A 15389-nucleotide genomic window follows, 5' to 3' on the forward strand; every position below is an offset into this window, starting at 1 on the left:
TCAACACTCACTACTGTGTTGCTAGGCATACTTCCTCAACACATTCTTCCTCTTAGTGTTGAGACGTGTAAATTTCTTAACATTCACTATTGTGTTGCTAGGCATACTTCCTCAACACATCCCTCCTATTAGTGTTGAGACGTGTAAATTCCTCGATACTCACTACTGTGTTGCTAGGCATGCTTCCTCAACACATCATTCCTCTTAGTGTTGAGACGTGTAAATTCCTCAACACTCACTACTGTGTTTCTAGGCATGCTTGCTCAACACATCCTTCCTATTAATGACGAGACGTGTAAATTCCTCAATACTCACTACTATTTTTCTAGGCATGCTTCCTCAACATACCCTTCCTCTTAGTGTTGAAACGTGTAAATTCCTCAACACTCACCACTGTGTTTCCAGGCATGCTGCTTCAACACATCGTTTCTCTTAGTGTTGAGACGTGCAAATTCCTCAACACTCACTAGTGTGTTGCTAGGTATGCTTCCTCAACACATCCTTCCTCTAAGTGTTGAGACGTGTAAATTCCTCAACCCTCACTACTGTGTTGCTAGGCATGTTTCCTCAACACATTCTTCCTCTTAGTGTTGAGACGTGAAAATTCCAGAACACTCACTACTGTCTTTCCAAGCATGCTACCTCAACACACATTTCCTCTTTGTGTTGATATGAGTAAATTCTTCAACACTCACTACTGTGTTGCTAGGCATACTTCCTCAACACATTCTTCCTCTTAGTGTTGAGGCGTGTAAATTCCTCAACATTCACTACTGTGTTGCTAGGCATGCTTCCTCAACACATCCCTCCTATTAATGTTGAGACGTGTAAATTCCTCAATACTCACTACTGTGTTGCTAGGAATGCTTCCTCAACACATCATTCCTCTTAGTGTTGAGACGTGTAAATTCCTCAACACTTACTACTGTGTTGCTAGGCATGCTTGCTCAACACATCCTTCCTCTTAATGACGAGACGTGTAAATTCCTCAATACTCACTACTATTTTTCTAGGCATGCTTCCTCAACACATCCTTCCTCTTAGTGTTGAAACGTGTAAATTCCTCAACACTCACCACTGTGTTGCCAGGCATGCTGCTTCAACACATCATTTCTCTTAGTGTTGAGACGTGCAAATTCCTCAACACTCACTAGTGTGTTGCCAGGCATGCATCCTCAACACACCCTCCTCCTGGTGTTGAGACGTTAAAATTCCTCAACACTCACTACTGTGTTGCTAGGCATACTTCCTCAACACATCCTTCCTCTTAGTGTTGAGACGTGTAAATTCCTCAACACTCACTACTTTGATGCTAGGCATCCTTCCTCAACACATCCTTCCTCTTAGTGTTGAGACGTGTAAATTCCTCAACACTCACCACTGTGTTGCCAGGCATGCTGCCTCAACACATACTTTCTCTTAGTGTTGAGACGGTGCAAATTCCTTAACACTCACCACCGTGTTGCTAGGCATTCTGCCTCAACACATCCTTTCTCTTAGTGTTGAGACGTGAAAATTCCTCAACACTCACTACTGTGTTTCCAGGCATGCTTCCTCAACGCATCATTTCTCTTAGTGTTGAGACATGCAAACCTCAACAATCACTAATGTGTTTCCAGGCATGCTGCCACAACACGCCCTCCTCTTGGTGATGAGACGTGCAAATTCCTCAACACCACTATTGTGTTGCCAGGCATGCTGCCTCAACACATCCTTCATATTAGTGTTGAGACATGTAAATTCCTCAACACTCACTACTGTGTTGCCAGGCATGCTTCCTCAACACATTCTTCCTCTTAGTGTTGAGACGTGTAAATTTCTCAACACTCACTATGTTGCCAGGCATGCTGCCTCAACACACCTTTCTTATTCGTGTTGAGACGTGTAAATTCCTCAACACTCACTACTGTGTTTCCAGGCATGTTGCCTCAACACACCCTCCTCTTGGTGTTGACACGTGCAAATTCCTCAACACCACTATTGTGTTGCCAGGAATGCTGCCTCTACACATCCTTCCACTTAGTGTTGAGACGTGTAAATTCCTCAACACTCACTACAGTGTTGCTAGGTATGCTTCCTCAACACATTCTTCCTCTTAGTGTTGAAACGTGTAAATTCCTCAACACTCACCACTGTGTTGTCAGGCATGCTGCCTCAACACATCCTTTCACTTAGTGTTGAGACATGCAAATTCCTCAACACTCACCACTGTGTTGCCAGGCATTCTGCCTCAACACATCATTTCTCCTAGTGTTGAAACATGCAAACCTCAACACTCACTACTGTGTTGCCAGGCATGCTTCCTCAACACACCCTCCTCTTGGTGTTGAGACGTGCAAATTACTCAACACCACTATTGTGTTGCCAGGCATGCTGCCTCAACATATCCTTCCTCTTAGCGTTGAGACATATAAATTCCTCAACACTCACTACTGTGTTTCTAGGCATGCTTCCTCAAAACATTCTTCCTCTTAGTATTGAGACGTGTAAATTCCTCAACACTCATTACTATGTTTCCAGGCATGCTGCCTCAACACACCTTTCTTATTCGTGTTGAGACATGTAAATTCCTCAACACTCACCACTGTGTTTCCAGGCATGCAGCCTCAACACATCCTTTCTCTTAGTGTTGAGACGTGAAAATTCCTCAACACTCACTACTATGTTTCTAGGCATGCTTCCTCAACACATCCTTCCTCTTAGTGTTGAGACGTGTAAATTCCTCAATACTCACTACTGTGTTGCTTGGCATGCTTCCTCAACACATTCTTCCTCTTAGTGTTTAGACGTGTAAATTCCTCAACACTCACCACTGTGTTGCCAGGCATGCTACCTCAATACACCCTCTTGTTGGTGTTGAGACGTGAAAATTCCTCAACACCACTATTGTGTTACCAGGCATGATGCCTCAACACATCTTTCCTCTTTGTGTTGATACGAGTAAATTCCTCAACACTCACTACTGTGTTGCCAGGAATGCTGCCTCAACACACCCTCCTCTTGGTGTTGAGACGTGAAAATTCCTCAACATTCACTACTGTGTTTCCAGGCAAACTGCCTCAACACATTTTTCCTCTTGGTGTTGAAACGCTCAAATTCCTCTACACCACTGTGTTGCAAGGCATACTGCCTTAACACATCCATCCTCTTAGTGTTGAGTCGTGTAAAATCCTCAACACTCACTACTCTATTGTCAGGCATACTGCCTCAACACATCCTCCTTTTAGTGTTGAGACATACAAATTCCTCAACACTCATAATTGTGATGTCATGCATACTGCCTCAATACATTATAGTGCTGACGACTCCACCACCTCAACACTCATCTTTGTATTCAAGGCTCGCTTCACCGACACTACATGGCATCAGCACCCTGTGGCCAAGCCAGAAGTATTCCAACACAAGGATCATAGACTACTCATGCATCCTGCCAAATGTTAGTCGAATTTTCCTGGCAATCTCTTAATGTCTTCCCTTTTAATTTTTATCATCATATGTCACCATCTCATGCTTACCTCGAAATAATGTCACTGTTACGTGCTAAGCAGTGGACTTAATGTTGATGGTGGTTTTTAGTTCAGGGTTAAAATTGTAAAACCTCACATTTAATGTGCCCTCACTCTGCAAAGAAATGGATCCATGTAAAGTGATGAGTCTTCAACCCCTCCACTGGAATATTTATTGAGCAACTCAATATGTTCACATGAAATTTATCCAGACTGGTGCATGTAGCAAACAATCCCAGAATAAGCAATTGATCCTCCATGGATTAGTATGTGCAAAGTCCTACCCAAAATCAGAAAGCAAAGAATAAAGGAGCTGCGGAGTAGGAGCAACAATGAGAGGAAGCGTGTCCATGCCATAGGCCAGCCGGCGCCACTTGGCCACGCCCCATGCCACCCAACTGTACCTTACTCCTTTGTCCACCAATCAGGTCGCTTTAAACCTGTCACACTCCCATGAGCTGTGGCTGGGCCCATACTTGCCGGCCATATTCCCCATCGACCAATCAGGTTGCATAAACCTACCACGCTCAACAGAAGTGTTGATTCACTCGTACTTGGCCGGCCCCCTCTTTTTATTGACCAATCAGGTTTCTCTAAGCCTGCCACAATATTAAAAGAGGTGGAATTGCGTTAAGTGGTCACCATGCCAAATTGGCTTCCCAAAGATTGTAGAAACAACTGGGAACGTTTGGTAAACAATTTTAGTATGAGCTACATTCCAAAAGTTTCATATGGATGTCTAGCATAACATACTAAAATTCAAATCAATCGGAGTAACGAGCTAAGAGATACAACATAAAAGGCGAGCTAGGTCATGGCTGAAAACTGACAAAATCCCTGCTGAATTCTTCCTGAGTTTTACTGTCGGGGTATTTTTACCTCCTAAACGAGCTCAAAACATAAATATTCTAGCGTTGGAAGATAGAAAATTCTTTTCTGATCAGAATGGAGGGGCGGACCATCAAAAGCCGAGTTCGTACGAGAATTCTACAACGATTTTAGTGAGGGTCCCACATCTGAATTTTTTTATTACGAAATTTCATGAGTTAACACAAATTTATGTGAATCATCTCATCCATCCAACTTGGCTAGCCAACTTAAATGGTTTATATTGAATTTGGACCGTTCATCTCTGCAATCCACGACCACATGTCACATGCCTTATGCGCTAATTAGGGTATTGACATGCCAAACCCTAATTTAGGCAAAGTTGATACGCCAACAATGTTCTACAGAACATTGGGATTGATGTGGCCATTGAAACTGATGTTGCCACAACACGTTTGAGTCTAACACCAACGTGCCAAAAATTTAGTGACCATGATTACGCCAGGCGCCACTTGCACCATCGTGCTGCTGGCATGCACAACCTATGCTAGCCACCCCACTGTGCCACTGGCATGCACGAACCATGCCATCCATGCCGCAATGCCGTTGGCATGCACTAAAAGTGCCATTACGCCATTATCATGCGCCAACAGAAGGTAGCCATGATCAACGGCTACCCTTCCTCATGAGATGCAATCTCAGCCATCCAAGTTTGCCACCGAACGGACGGACTTTTGGAAAATTTTAGGCGACCAGCCACCTAAGTCTAGTGGCCATGGATATGCCAGGCGCCACTTGCACCATCGTGCCGTTGGCATGCATAAATTATGCCAGCCATTCCACCGTTCCACAGGCATGCACGAACTATGCCAGCCATGCTGCAATGCCGCTGGCATGCACTAAAGGCGCCATTGTGCCACTATCAGGCGCCAACAGAAGGTATCCATAATCAACGGCTACCCTTCCTCATGAGATGCAATCTCAACCATCCAAGTTTGCCACCAAGCTGACAGACTTGTGGAAAGTTTTGGGCGACCAGCCGGCTAAATATAGTGGCCATGGCTACGCCAGGCGCCACTTGCACCACCGTGCCACTGGCATGCACGAGCCATGCCATCCATGCCGCACTTCCACTGGCATACACCAAAACGCCACTGCACCATTATCAAACGCCAACACAAGGTAGCCATAATAAACGGCTACCCTTCCACATGAGATGTGATCTCATCCATCGAAGTTTGCCACCGAATTGACAAATTTGTGGCAAGTTTTAGGCGACCAGCCAAGATGAGCCTAATAGCATCACATGCTATTTTCCTACGGCAAGCCCCTTGATTTTAATTTGCCACACGTAGCAAATTGCTACATGTTTTCCACGAAAACACTCGAGACATCAAACATGTCACAAACTGGGAGATACTCATCAGGGTATTGTTCTGGCAGTTTACAATGTGCGGCGTGCAATACGCACGTTATAAGAAAGTGTCATAAAATGGGGCAGTTAGTAATGGCAAGAAGTAATAGTGTAAATGGATCCTTCATTATGGAAGCATAATTCCTGACGTTACACGTTACTCCACTCTTCCACCACTCAATCGTTTTCCACTTCCTACGAGGCCAGTATACGTTTTATTACGACTTGTATAAATGGTTTCACCCATTTCCACCAGACAACAAGTTTTGGTCGGAGAACAACATAGTATCCAGAAATCACCTGGTAGTTTTCCATTCTGCTAGACAGTTCTACTTTCTGATACAAGTCATAAGCAACCACACCTTCAGGATCAACGATTATGGTCTCACCACTTTCTTCACTTCCCTTCCTAAGACCAACCCTTCTCCTTCATTTTGTGACCGAAGCAAGCCTGGAACGGCCATTTCTTGGTTTAGGCCAGGATTGTACAGATTGATCTCTCGAATCAAAAGTACTCCCGTGCAGTACATTTTTTAGGGTTTAGACCCGTTTCTCATCCACACACACGAATTTACCAAAACCAGCAGAAACTGTTTTCACCCACAAACATTTGGCGACCACGGTGGGAGATTAATCTCTTGGTTACAATATCAATTTCCAATTTCCAATTTCATTTTTCAACCTCGGTCTCAAGATGGTAGAACTCAGGTCTGGATCAGCAATAAACCCTGAGAGCACTAGCACTGGAATCATCCTCGGTATTAGTGCTCCTTCCAGTGGCATTAATATGCCACCTGCCAACACCAGCGGCGCGGAAAGTGTTCCTTCAGGCGTTACGCCTCCGATCACCGTCACCAGAGCTGCTGCTACTCCACTATCAGGGTGAGAGACTGGAGGAGCCATAGGAGGCCGATCCTATATTACCATTGTTGACCTGATGGAAAGACAACAAGTTCTTGCTAGAGATCAGACGGACATGGCTACAACTCAGAAAGAGATACCTGTTTTCCTCAAGACACTAACGGAGCGCCTACCACAAGAGTCACGTCAAGCCCAGATGGATCTGACAAGGAATATTTTTAACATCCGGCGCAGGCACTTCAGCAGGACGCGTGTTTATAGATGAAGAGGCTCGCGTTGCTCTTGAACGCCCAGTAGAAGGGAATCAGCAACCCAATTTCATCACACGTGAAGATCAGGAACGACTTCTCCAAAATCGAGGCAAAGAAAATTAGCAACCCTCCTGAGTTTCACAGAGACCCTCTTCCCGTATGTATGATTTCTGGGGACTTCTTCCACAAAATCGTGTAGTCTATGATGAAACATTTATGTGAGTTTCAGTATTTCTCCAAGGCGCAGCGTCAAGACATATTTGCTGCCCTCAACCGCACTGCATCAGGAAAGCAGTTGTTTCCAGACAAGGAAGCCGTTACCAAACCCCCAACCTCTCCTGGAAAGCACGATTAATAGATGGAACTGGGGACTCCTAACCACTGTTCACTTGAAGGATGTCTTTGACAGCACGCTGATTGACGCGGCCTCCGACTTCAACATTGTAACCGTCAAGGCTCTGAGTGTTGCAAGGGAAAATGAAACAGAAGAAGCGTATTTTTTCCCATGAGGAGAAAAACACGACTTGCCGACCAGCACTATTTGTGTCGTCTTCCCATATGTCATATGGTATCAAGTCGTTTTTCGAAGTCAAGGGTTAATAGAGGCCTCACTGGATTTTTCTCCAGGAGCCGCTTCGAAGTTTCTTTCTAGGAGCCGCTTCAACGTTCTCTCTCCAGAGGTCGCTCCGCTTCAACGTTCTTCAGCAGCGGCTCCGGTTCAACGTTCGCTCCAGAAGCAGCTCTATTCACTAGTCCAGAAGGGCCTATAAATGACATATAAAATATGTTATAAAGCATGGTTTATCACGGTTTTCATCTGTCATTCGAACCGTTATTTATTTGGTGTGACTCTTTATAAATAACGAATCGATAACGTCATTTAAGAATGACAAATAAAGTATGTGACTTTTAAGTCACGGACATACTCTATTATTTAGTAGTACGATTATCGTATGTTAAATTTAATAACAGTTGATGTGTGTCCTACTAAATGCTCTGTCATCATTCAACCCACTGATTCAGACATTAGTATTCGGATATGGCGATTCAGACATTAGTATTCAGATCGAGTGATTCAGAAGTTGGTTGAATCTGAAACAAATTTTTCCACTAGTTCTAAAAAAAATATTAAATGAAACGGTTTAAATTCTAGTTGCAATGTAAAGAACTTTATATTAATATCAAAAATAACATTCAACACATAGAATCTCTAAATACAAACTGAAAGACAAATTATAGAAACCTAGAATTGCATACTAAACATTAAAACTGAAATCCATCTACTAAGATTGTCACTTAATCTTGCCACTCTAATTTGGTAGCTCTCCTACAAGATTTACATAAGTTTTTGGCCACTTAGTCATGTCATCTCTTGCAATATCTCTAAGTACTCCTTCCATTTCGCATAACATAGCACTTGCATTCATAATTTTATCAAACTAAAGATCATGACCTTCCTAATGAACACATTCTGCAATGGGTAAATGCTTGATGTAGCCTTCCCAATATCCTTTCCAATCATCTCAGGGATAAATTTTTCCACCCATTCTTTAAGATCACATGAAGAGGCCAGGTTTACCATGATTTCAACCATTTTGTGAAGAATATGACAACACATACAGATGATACAATCAGGAAATAATAAGAAAATGTTGGTTTACCATGATTTCCTAATTCTTCCAATAGGGTCACAAAAGAATCTTACACACATGGATCACATGAAATAATAAGAAAATGTTGAAATCGAAAGACATAACTTCACCTCTCGAATCTGGCTAGATTGAGCATAATAGATTCTCTTAACCTGTTTGTCTGACTGCTTAGTGAATCTACTTCAGAACGATGAAACAATCTTAAGAAAATGTTGAAATCGAAAGACATAACTTCACCTCTCGAATCTGGCTAGATTGGGCATAACAGGTTCTCCTGACTTGTTTGTCTCGCTGCTTGGTGAATCTAATGCAGAATGTCCTCGAGGTGAAGTTGTATGTTATCTTAACATCAATATGTGTTTCAACCAAAGTCTGCCACTTTATTACAAGAGATCTCAACTTGTTGTCTGTGGTAAAATCCATTCCCTGAATCACACAATTATAAATATATGTATCAAAATAAATCATTAATAAGAGAAAAAATTGTAGATTGTTACTTACCCAGAAATTGGTAAGAACATTCTTTTTTTTAACATCCTCAACTCTATGTCTGAACTTCTTGCATACTTGATCCTCATTGCCTCAAAGATCATCCAACGAAACCTCAAAGTTGGCAAGTGAGTCGACATTCGGAAGCAATCTGGAAAACAAGGAGAACAGGCAATCCATTAATGTACATTATTAAGACTATGAAGCAAATGAGGCTGATACTTGAAACACTGGCTTTGTAACAGTTAGCTAAGATCATAAATCATTGGCAGACAATTAAAAGATGAAACAAAGAGATGACTCAGGTGAAAACAATGAAGCTATGTATTATAGTCATCATGGGTATATCTGAAAGAAAAAGTGCCTCAACAAAATCACAAGCAAGTTTGCAGCAGGAATTGGTGCCAAAGCTTGTAAGCATCACCTACGATCATATTTGTGCTACATCAGTGTACCATAAGATGGCACCTAAGTTTCAATCAAATGCTAGATATGAATAAGAGACATAATCTACAAACATCCAATATTGTTCTCTTAGGTAGTTCAAAGGGACATAACATCAATGAGCTTAAATTCCTTAATACCACCAACGGCAGCATTACTGCATCACCCCCACATCACCACCGCCACATACCAAAAGATGACATCTAAGTTTCTGGTGTCATGGTGGTGGTGCTAGATTAAGTGGCTATGAACTCGAATTTGAGAGGCATAACCAGTCGATTATTATCATGTTCTAATAGTAAGAGTTCTCAAAACCGTAATGTTCTCTTTCACAAAGATCACTGACTAATATCAGCTAAGCTGTCCTACTATTTTGTGTAAAGATGAATACAAAACTGAGAAGAATAAAAGAATATGCTTTGTAATTTAAAATGCATGTGCTTATAAAATAATTCCATTTTGTCGATGCATTTCACCAAACACTTTGCACATATTTCATCATTTTATTCATAACCAAATCAGATAACATGAGTTCAACATCGGACTTTTACATAGAAAACAGAACAGATGATGAAATTAATCAAATTTTTTTAATGGCAAATCTGCCCTTTACGTATTAGTGTTAATAATCTTGATTAGTGATTAAATATTTTGTTTAGTGATTAAAATAATTTTCAGAATTATAAGAGTTGTTTAGATGAAAAATTTGAGGAAAAAAAATCAAAGTTTTGGTTTGGTTAAGAAGGAGAGAAAGAGAAGGAGAAAGTGAGAAAATTCTAATTCTTGATTCAATGGAGGATAAGGAGGGTCATCATTCATCTATAAAACCTAGGAAAATACATATCAACTACAACAATGATCCAGAAATGGCTGATTTCTTAGATTATGAGAATGATTTTACACCTACTCAAACTCAAGCTCAAGCTCAAACAAAAACTCAAGATGATGATTTTTATGAGCCAAATCCTGATGATGAAGACATTGATGAGGAACCCAATGCTTCTAATACACAGGTACACTTATATCCTATACTTAATCTCACTTTTATAGCTCTCAATTTTCAAAAGTTAGGTTTTTTGAATCATGGTTCGGCGAAACAGGTTGAGGTTCGGCTCACATCTATGAGCCGAATCTACCAATTGATGAACGGTTCGGCTTACTGAATCTGTTTACTGCATGCGCCAAACCTATAATTTCCAATTCCAACCCTTTTGCTAGACACTAGTTCGGCTTATATGAAAGTTTCATAGTAAACTGAACAACATCCTGAATAGCCCGGAATAGAATCATTACTAATTCGGCTTACATATCCAAAATCGTATGTGCCGAACATAATTTTTTAATTTCTGGGTTGAAATATTGTTACTGGTTCGGCACATATGGAGAATATCGTATCAGCCGAAACCTCTTATGTTCAAGATTCGGCACATAATATGATTATCGTCTGAGCCGAACATGAATTTGTAAATTTTTGGGTTAAAATATTGTTCGTGGTTCGGCACATATTGAGGATATCGTATAAGCCGAAACCTCTTATGTTCAAGGTTCGGCACATAATATGATTATCGTCTGAGCCGAACATGAATTTGTTTATTTTTGGGTTAAAATATTGTTCGTGGTTCGGCACATATTGAGGATATCGTATAAGCCGAAACCTGTAAATGTTTATAGTTCGGCACATAATGTGATTATCGAATGCGCCGAACCTTGTTATTATATTCCCTTTCTAGTGTTTAACCTTGTGATATTCATTGTAGATCGTGCTTGGACCCATGGAAAATTAACCTGATCCAGTAGACATAATTCACGAGGATACCAAGGATCACTAAAACATGAAATTGAGGAACATCAACCTGATCTTGCTTGAGGAACACCAATACTGGATTACACCAATAATGATTTTTAAGGCTCGGCTTATAACTCAAATTATAGAAAAAGCCGAACCTGAAGGACCATTAAAAACAAAGTTCAGCACCTAAAAGCAAAGGTGTTTGCAACACCATAAAAGTGTACTTAAAACTTAAGAAAAAGTGTACCATAAAAGTGTACATAAAAGGGCATTTAACCACGACCCCTCTTCTTAGTTGCACGACCACCTCTTCTTCCACCTTGGTCTTCATCTTCCGACGCATCATTACCGGGTTGGACGGTAGCACCACCTTGGCTTGTACCTTCACCAACTTGTCGAGACCTCTTAGTGGTAGGCCTTTGTTCGGGTTCCTCTGGTCCTTGTCCTTTGTTGATGATTGCATCCCACTTGTTGATGAGGTATTTTTGTTCTTCCACGGTCATTGGTGTTTTGCAACCAAGTTTGGCCTTCATTTTTTTCAACATCTCCCTACCCGCGGAAACCTATTTTTTCATTTGTCAACAACTTATAATCATGAGGTTGAAGATATTTTTACCATAACTAATATATGAAAATACTATAAAGTGAAGTCATTCTTACCATAATCTTGAAAGCCTTGACTACATCTTCGGAAGTAGACTTGTTGGTGATTTTGATTGGCTTCGCCTTCCCTTTATCAGCTATCTTTTGCCTTTTCTTATTGATAATGAAGGGATGAGAAATTTGGTTATACCAATCCATATAGCCCGGATCCTCTTCACATGGATCATCAAGTAAAGGTGTTAACTTGGACGCATCTAATGTGTGATTGTCTAAATTATTCCAAAACTCAACGGTGGGATCAGGATCATACTTTGGTTCCCAAGATGAAGTGGTGCTTTTAGTTCCCTTACCACTCTTTGGTAACAACCTGAATTTCTCGTCAAACAAAGGAACCTTTTGGACGCATCCTAATTGACGGAGTACTCGCCTAGGATCGTATATAACATAACCACCGGGATACCACAATGGCCCATGATACATACCTACCGGCATATCCTCATCTTCAACAACTTCATCTTCTTCATCTTCCTTCTCATATGGTTGAAAAGTGACATCATCAACACCAAGACGGTCTAACGTCTCTCTCAAACTTTCCACCAACTTCTTTTTGTTCCTTTTCTTGGAGTCCTCATACGCGTACCGTGCTGCAGTTGGCTCAGTATCAACATAATCGACATCTTTCTCAAATACTTTGGCCAAGTTCAAAATTGGGAAATGGTCATATATCCACACCTACATCCAAAGAACCACATTAAAAAATCAAAGGAATTGAATTGATAGAAACAAGTTTTACTTGGAAACATCAAAGTAAGACTAAAGTTTGCAAAATCAGAGAACTGTTCGGCTTATATGGATCAAGTATTATAAGCCGAACCAAGTAAGTAAAAACTTCGGCTTAAAAGATTTTATGGTTATAAGACGAACCATACTCTGAACTCCCAAAAGTTACCTGGAGCAAAGTGAAGTTCCCTCCGATGTTTGTACTTGTCAACCTAGACGCGGTGGCAAGTTGGTCCAGCAGGTAAGCGAGCGTAGCCGTTCCCCAAGCAAACTTGTTACAATTTTCAAGATTCTTTACCAATTGGAGATAATTAGCATTTACCTTGTTTCCGGTAGTGTCGGGAAAGATGTCTCTACCAAGAGTATAAAGCAAGTAGGCAGTTCCGGTTTGCTTCACTTTGACGGGATCCATTATCAACAAACCTTGTGTGACTCTTTCCTTTGTGTTCTCAAACTCCATTTTCAAGTTAGTCAACTTGATCTTCTTATTCTTATTATTTCTGCCACCTGGTATGCAAACGGTATCGACATCTTTAACTGATCGACAAAACTCCAACTCAGTTTTCTGTGAACCCCAACCAAGGCATTCCAGGTACAAATTGTATAGCTCATCCCAACTCATGTCATAAAAACCAGCATCCACACTTAAACCCCTTGTTTTAAGGCCTGTAATCTTACTAGCCTCATCAGGAGTGATTGCCATCTCTCCAAAAGGTAATTGAAATGTGTAAGTTTCTGGAAAAAAGCGCTCGGTAAATGCAGAGAACGACACACTATCATATTCCTTATGTCCATAATTGATGATAGGCCATAAAGCACTGCGTTTTACGTAAGTAATCACCTCAGGAACCTATTCATCAAGACTCCATTCCGCTGCCCTCTGGTGTCTCAATACTCGGAATGCACGGTTGTGATCAGGAGTCTCATAAATTTTCTTCGCCCAAGAATCGGCATAACCAATCAATACATTTCCTCCATCTTCCGGAAGACCATGAGGCAAACCATCTGATCGAGGTGTAATTACGTCATCTTCATCAGGAATGTGTAAACCAGTGATCCGTCGATCATCATCGTTCTTCTCTTTCTCGGGTTCTGCCACCTTCTTACCTTTCTTGTCTTTCTTGGGTTTTCCTTGGGGTTGTTCAGCTTCTTCTTCTAAAATTCCTCCTCTATCTCCCGCTCCCAATTTTTTCTTACCTCCTCCTCTAGGATCGGGAGTTTTAGAAGTAGAAGGTGTTACCTCCATCTTCTTCCTCTTTGTAGCTGCATTGGTCCTGACACAAGTATGAAAGTTATAAGACTAATTCGAACAACAAAGAGATTTGGAAAGCCAAAAACTTGTAAGAAAATAAGAAGGCTCGGCTTACCCGAAATAACACATATGAGCCAAATCATATCTTGATATTATTATTAGCTTACACAGAGAGTGGATCGGCTCATACCACAAAACAATTATAAGCCGATCTTATATATTCGGCTCACAACCGATACCGTCGAATAAGCCGAGTCTATGGTTATGAACTCAAACATGTATTCGACGCAACATGATATCATATAAATAAGCCGATCCTATACACTTGTATAATTTATGAAATTTTAACAATGATATTCGGCGCAACCCTAATACTATCGAATAAGCCGAATCTAGACTTATGAATTGAAACCTTTATTCGGCGCAAAACTAATACAACCATACAAGCCAATCCTAAGCACATGCAAAAATTCTGAAATTCAAACAACAATTATTCGGCACAAAACTAATACTACCATACAAGTCGATCCTACGCACATGCAAAATTTATGAAATTCACAAAACATATTCGGCACAAAACTAACACCATCGAATAAGCCAATCCTAAATATAAGTCTCTGTGTCACTAAGTTCGGCTCAAAACGGATTTCAGATATACGCCGAGTCGTTCATATGCACTTTCAGGGTTCAGTTTCAAGAACAGCTCGGCGCACATCTAAGATTTGTTTTGCGCCGAACCATACCCTGTAACCGCCGCAGAAACATGATTTTGACGAATTAAATCAATCAAACCAATCAAAAACATCAAATACGAGATGGGTTTTTAAAACTAACCTTCTTATTCTCATTTATGGAGTTGGTTCTTCTTCAATCTCTTCTTCCGGTTGATTTTGTGGTTGATTTTGAGTTTCTTCTTCACTCTCTAAATCTTCTTCTTCTTCAATGGGTTGTTCAATCGCTCGATTAGAACGAGATACTGGATTACGGCGAACCATTATATAGATGAGTTTAATCGTCGACTAAATTTTCACGAATCGACGATTAAATTTCGGCGATGATACGATGAAAAAAAAAGGAGAAGGTGGGTTCGGCTGTGGAGGATGAGGAGGAAGAAGAAGGGGTTGAAACTGATTTTAGGTTTATGATTATAGATTTTTGTATTAAGGTTAGATATAGATTAGTAATTTATAGGATTTAAGGGCATATAGGTAATTAAACCACCCATAGGGTACCCCTTATAAGGTCACCCAAGTTAGGACTAGTCCTTTGTATGCCTTGAAAGTTTTTGGTATGCCCAATATCATGGTTCAAAAAAAAAAGCGGAACTGGGTGTATATTAGGGCTGCACATGGACGGGTATGGGCGGGTATAAGCTAAAACCAACCTCGCACCCATAGACTGCGAGTTTTTATTCTCATAGCCAACCCCGCACCCACAAACATCGGGCGGGTTTGGGTTTAAACCATAGTGAGAAAAAAAATCATAGTGGAGATGCTGAAAGCCATAGTGATAAAAAAAAA

At 40.9% G+C, this 15389-nt stretch overlaps 1 protein-coding gene across 1 annotated transcript in view; it reads right to left on the reverse strand.

Annotated features, from left to right (window-relative positions):
• LOC113290792 overlaps window positions 1-15389 on the reverse strand; it is a 37033-nt gene that overhangs the window by 20908 nt on the left and 736 nt on the right. The gene's annotated exons all lie outside the window — the stretch shown is intronic.

The sequence above is a fragment of the Papaver somniferum genome, chromosome 6 (assembly GCF_003573695.1).
Source record: "Papaver somniferum cultivar HN1 chromosome 6, ASM357369v1, whole genome shotgun sequence".
NCBI classification, from domain to species: domain Eukaryota; kingdom Viridiplantae; phylum Streptophyta; class Magnoliopsida; order Ranunculales; family Papaveraceae; genus Papaver; species Papaver somniferum.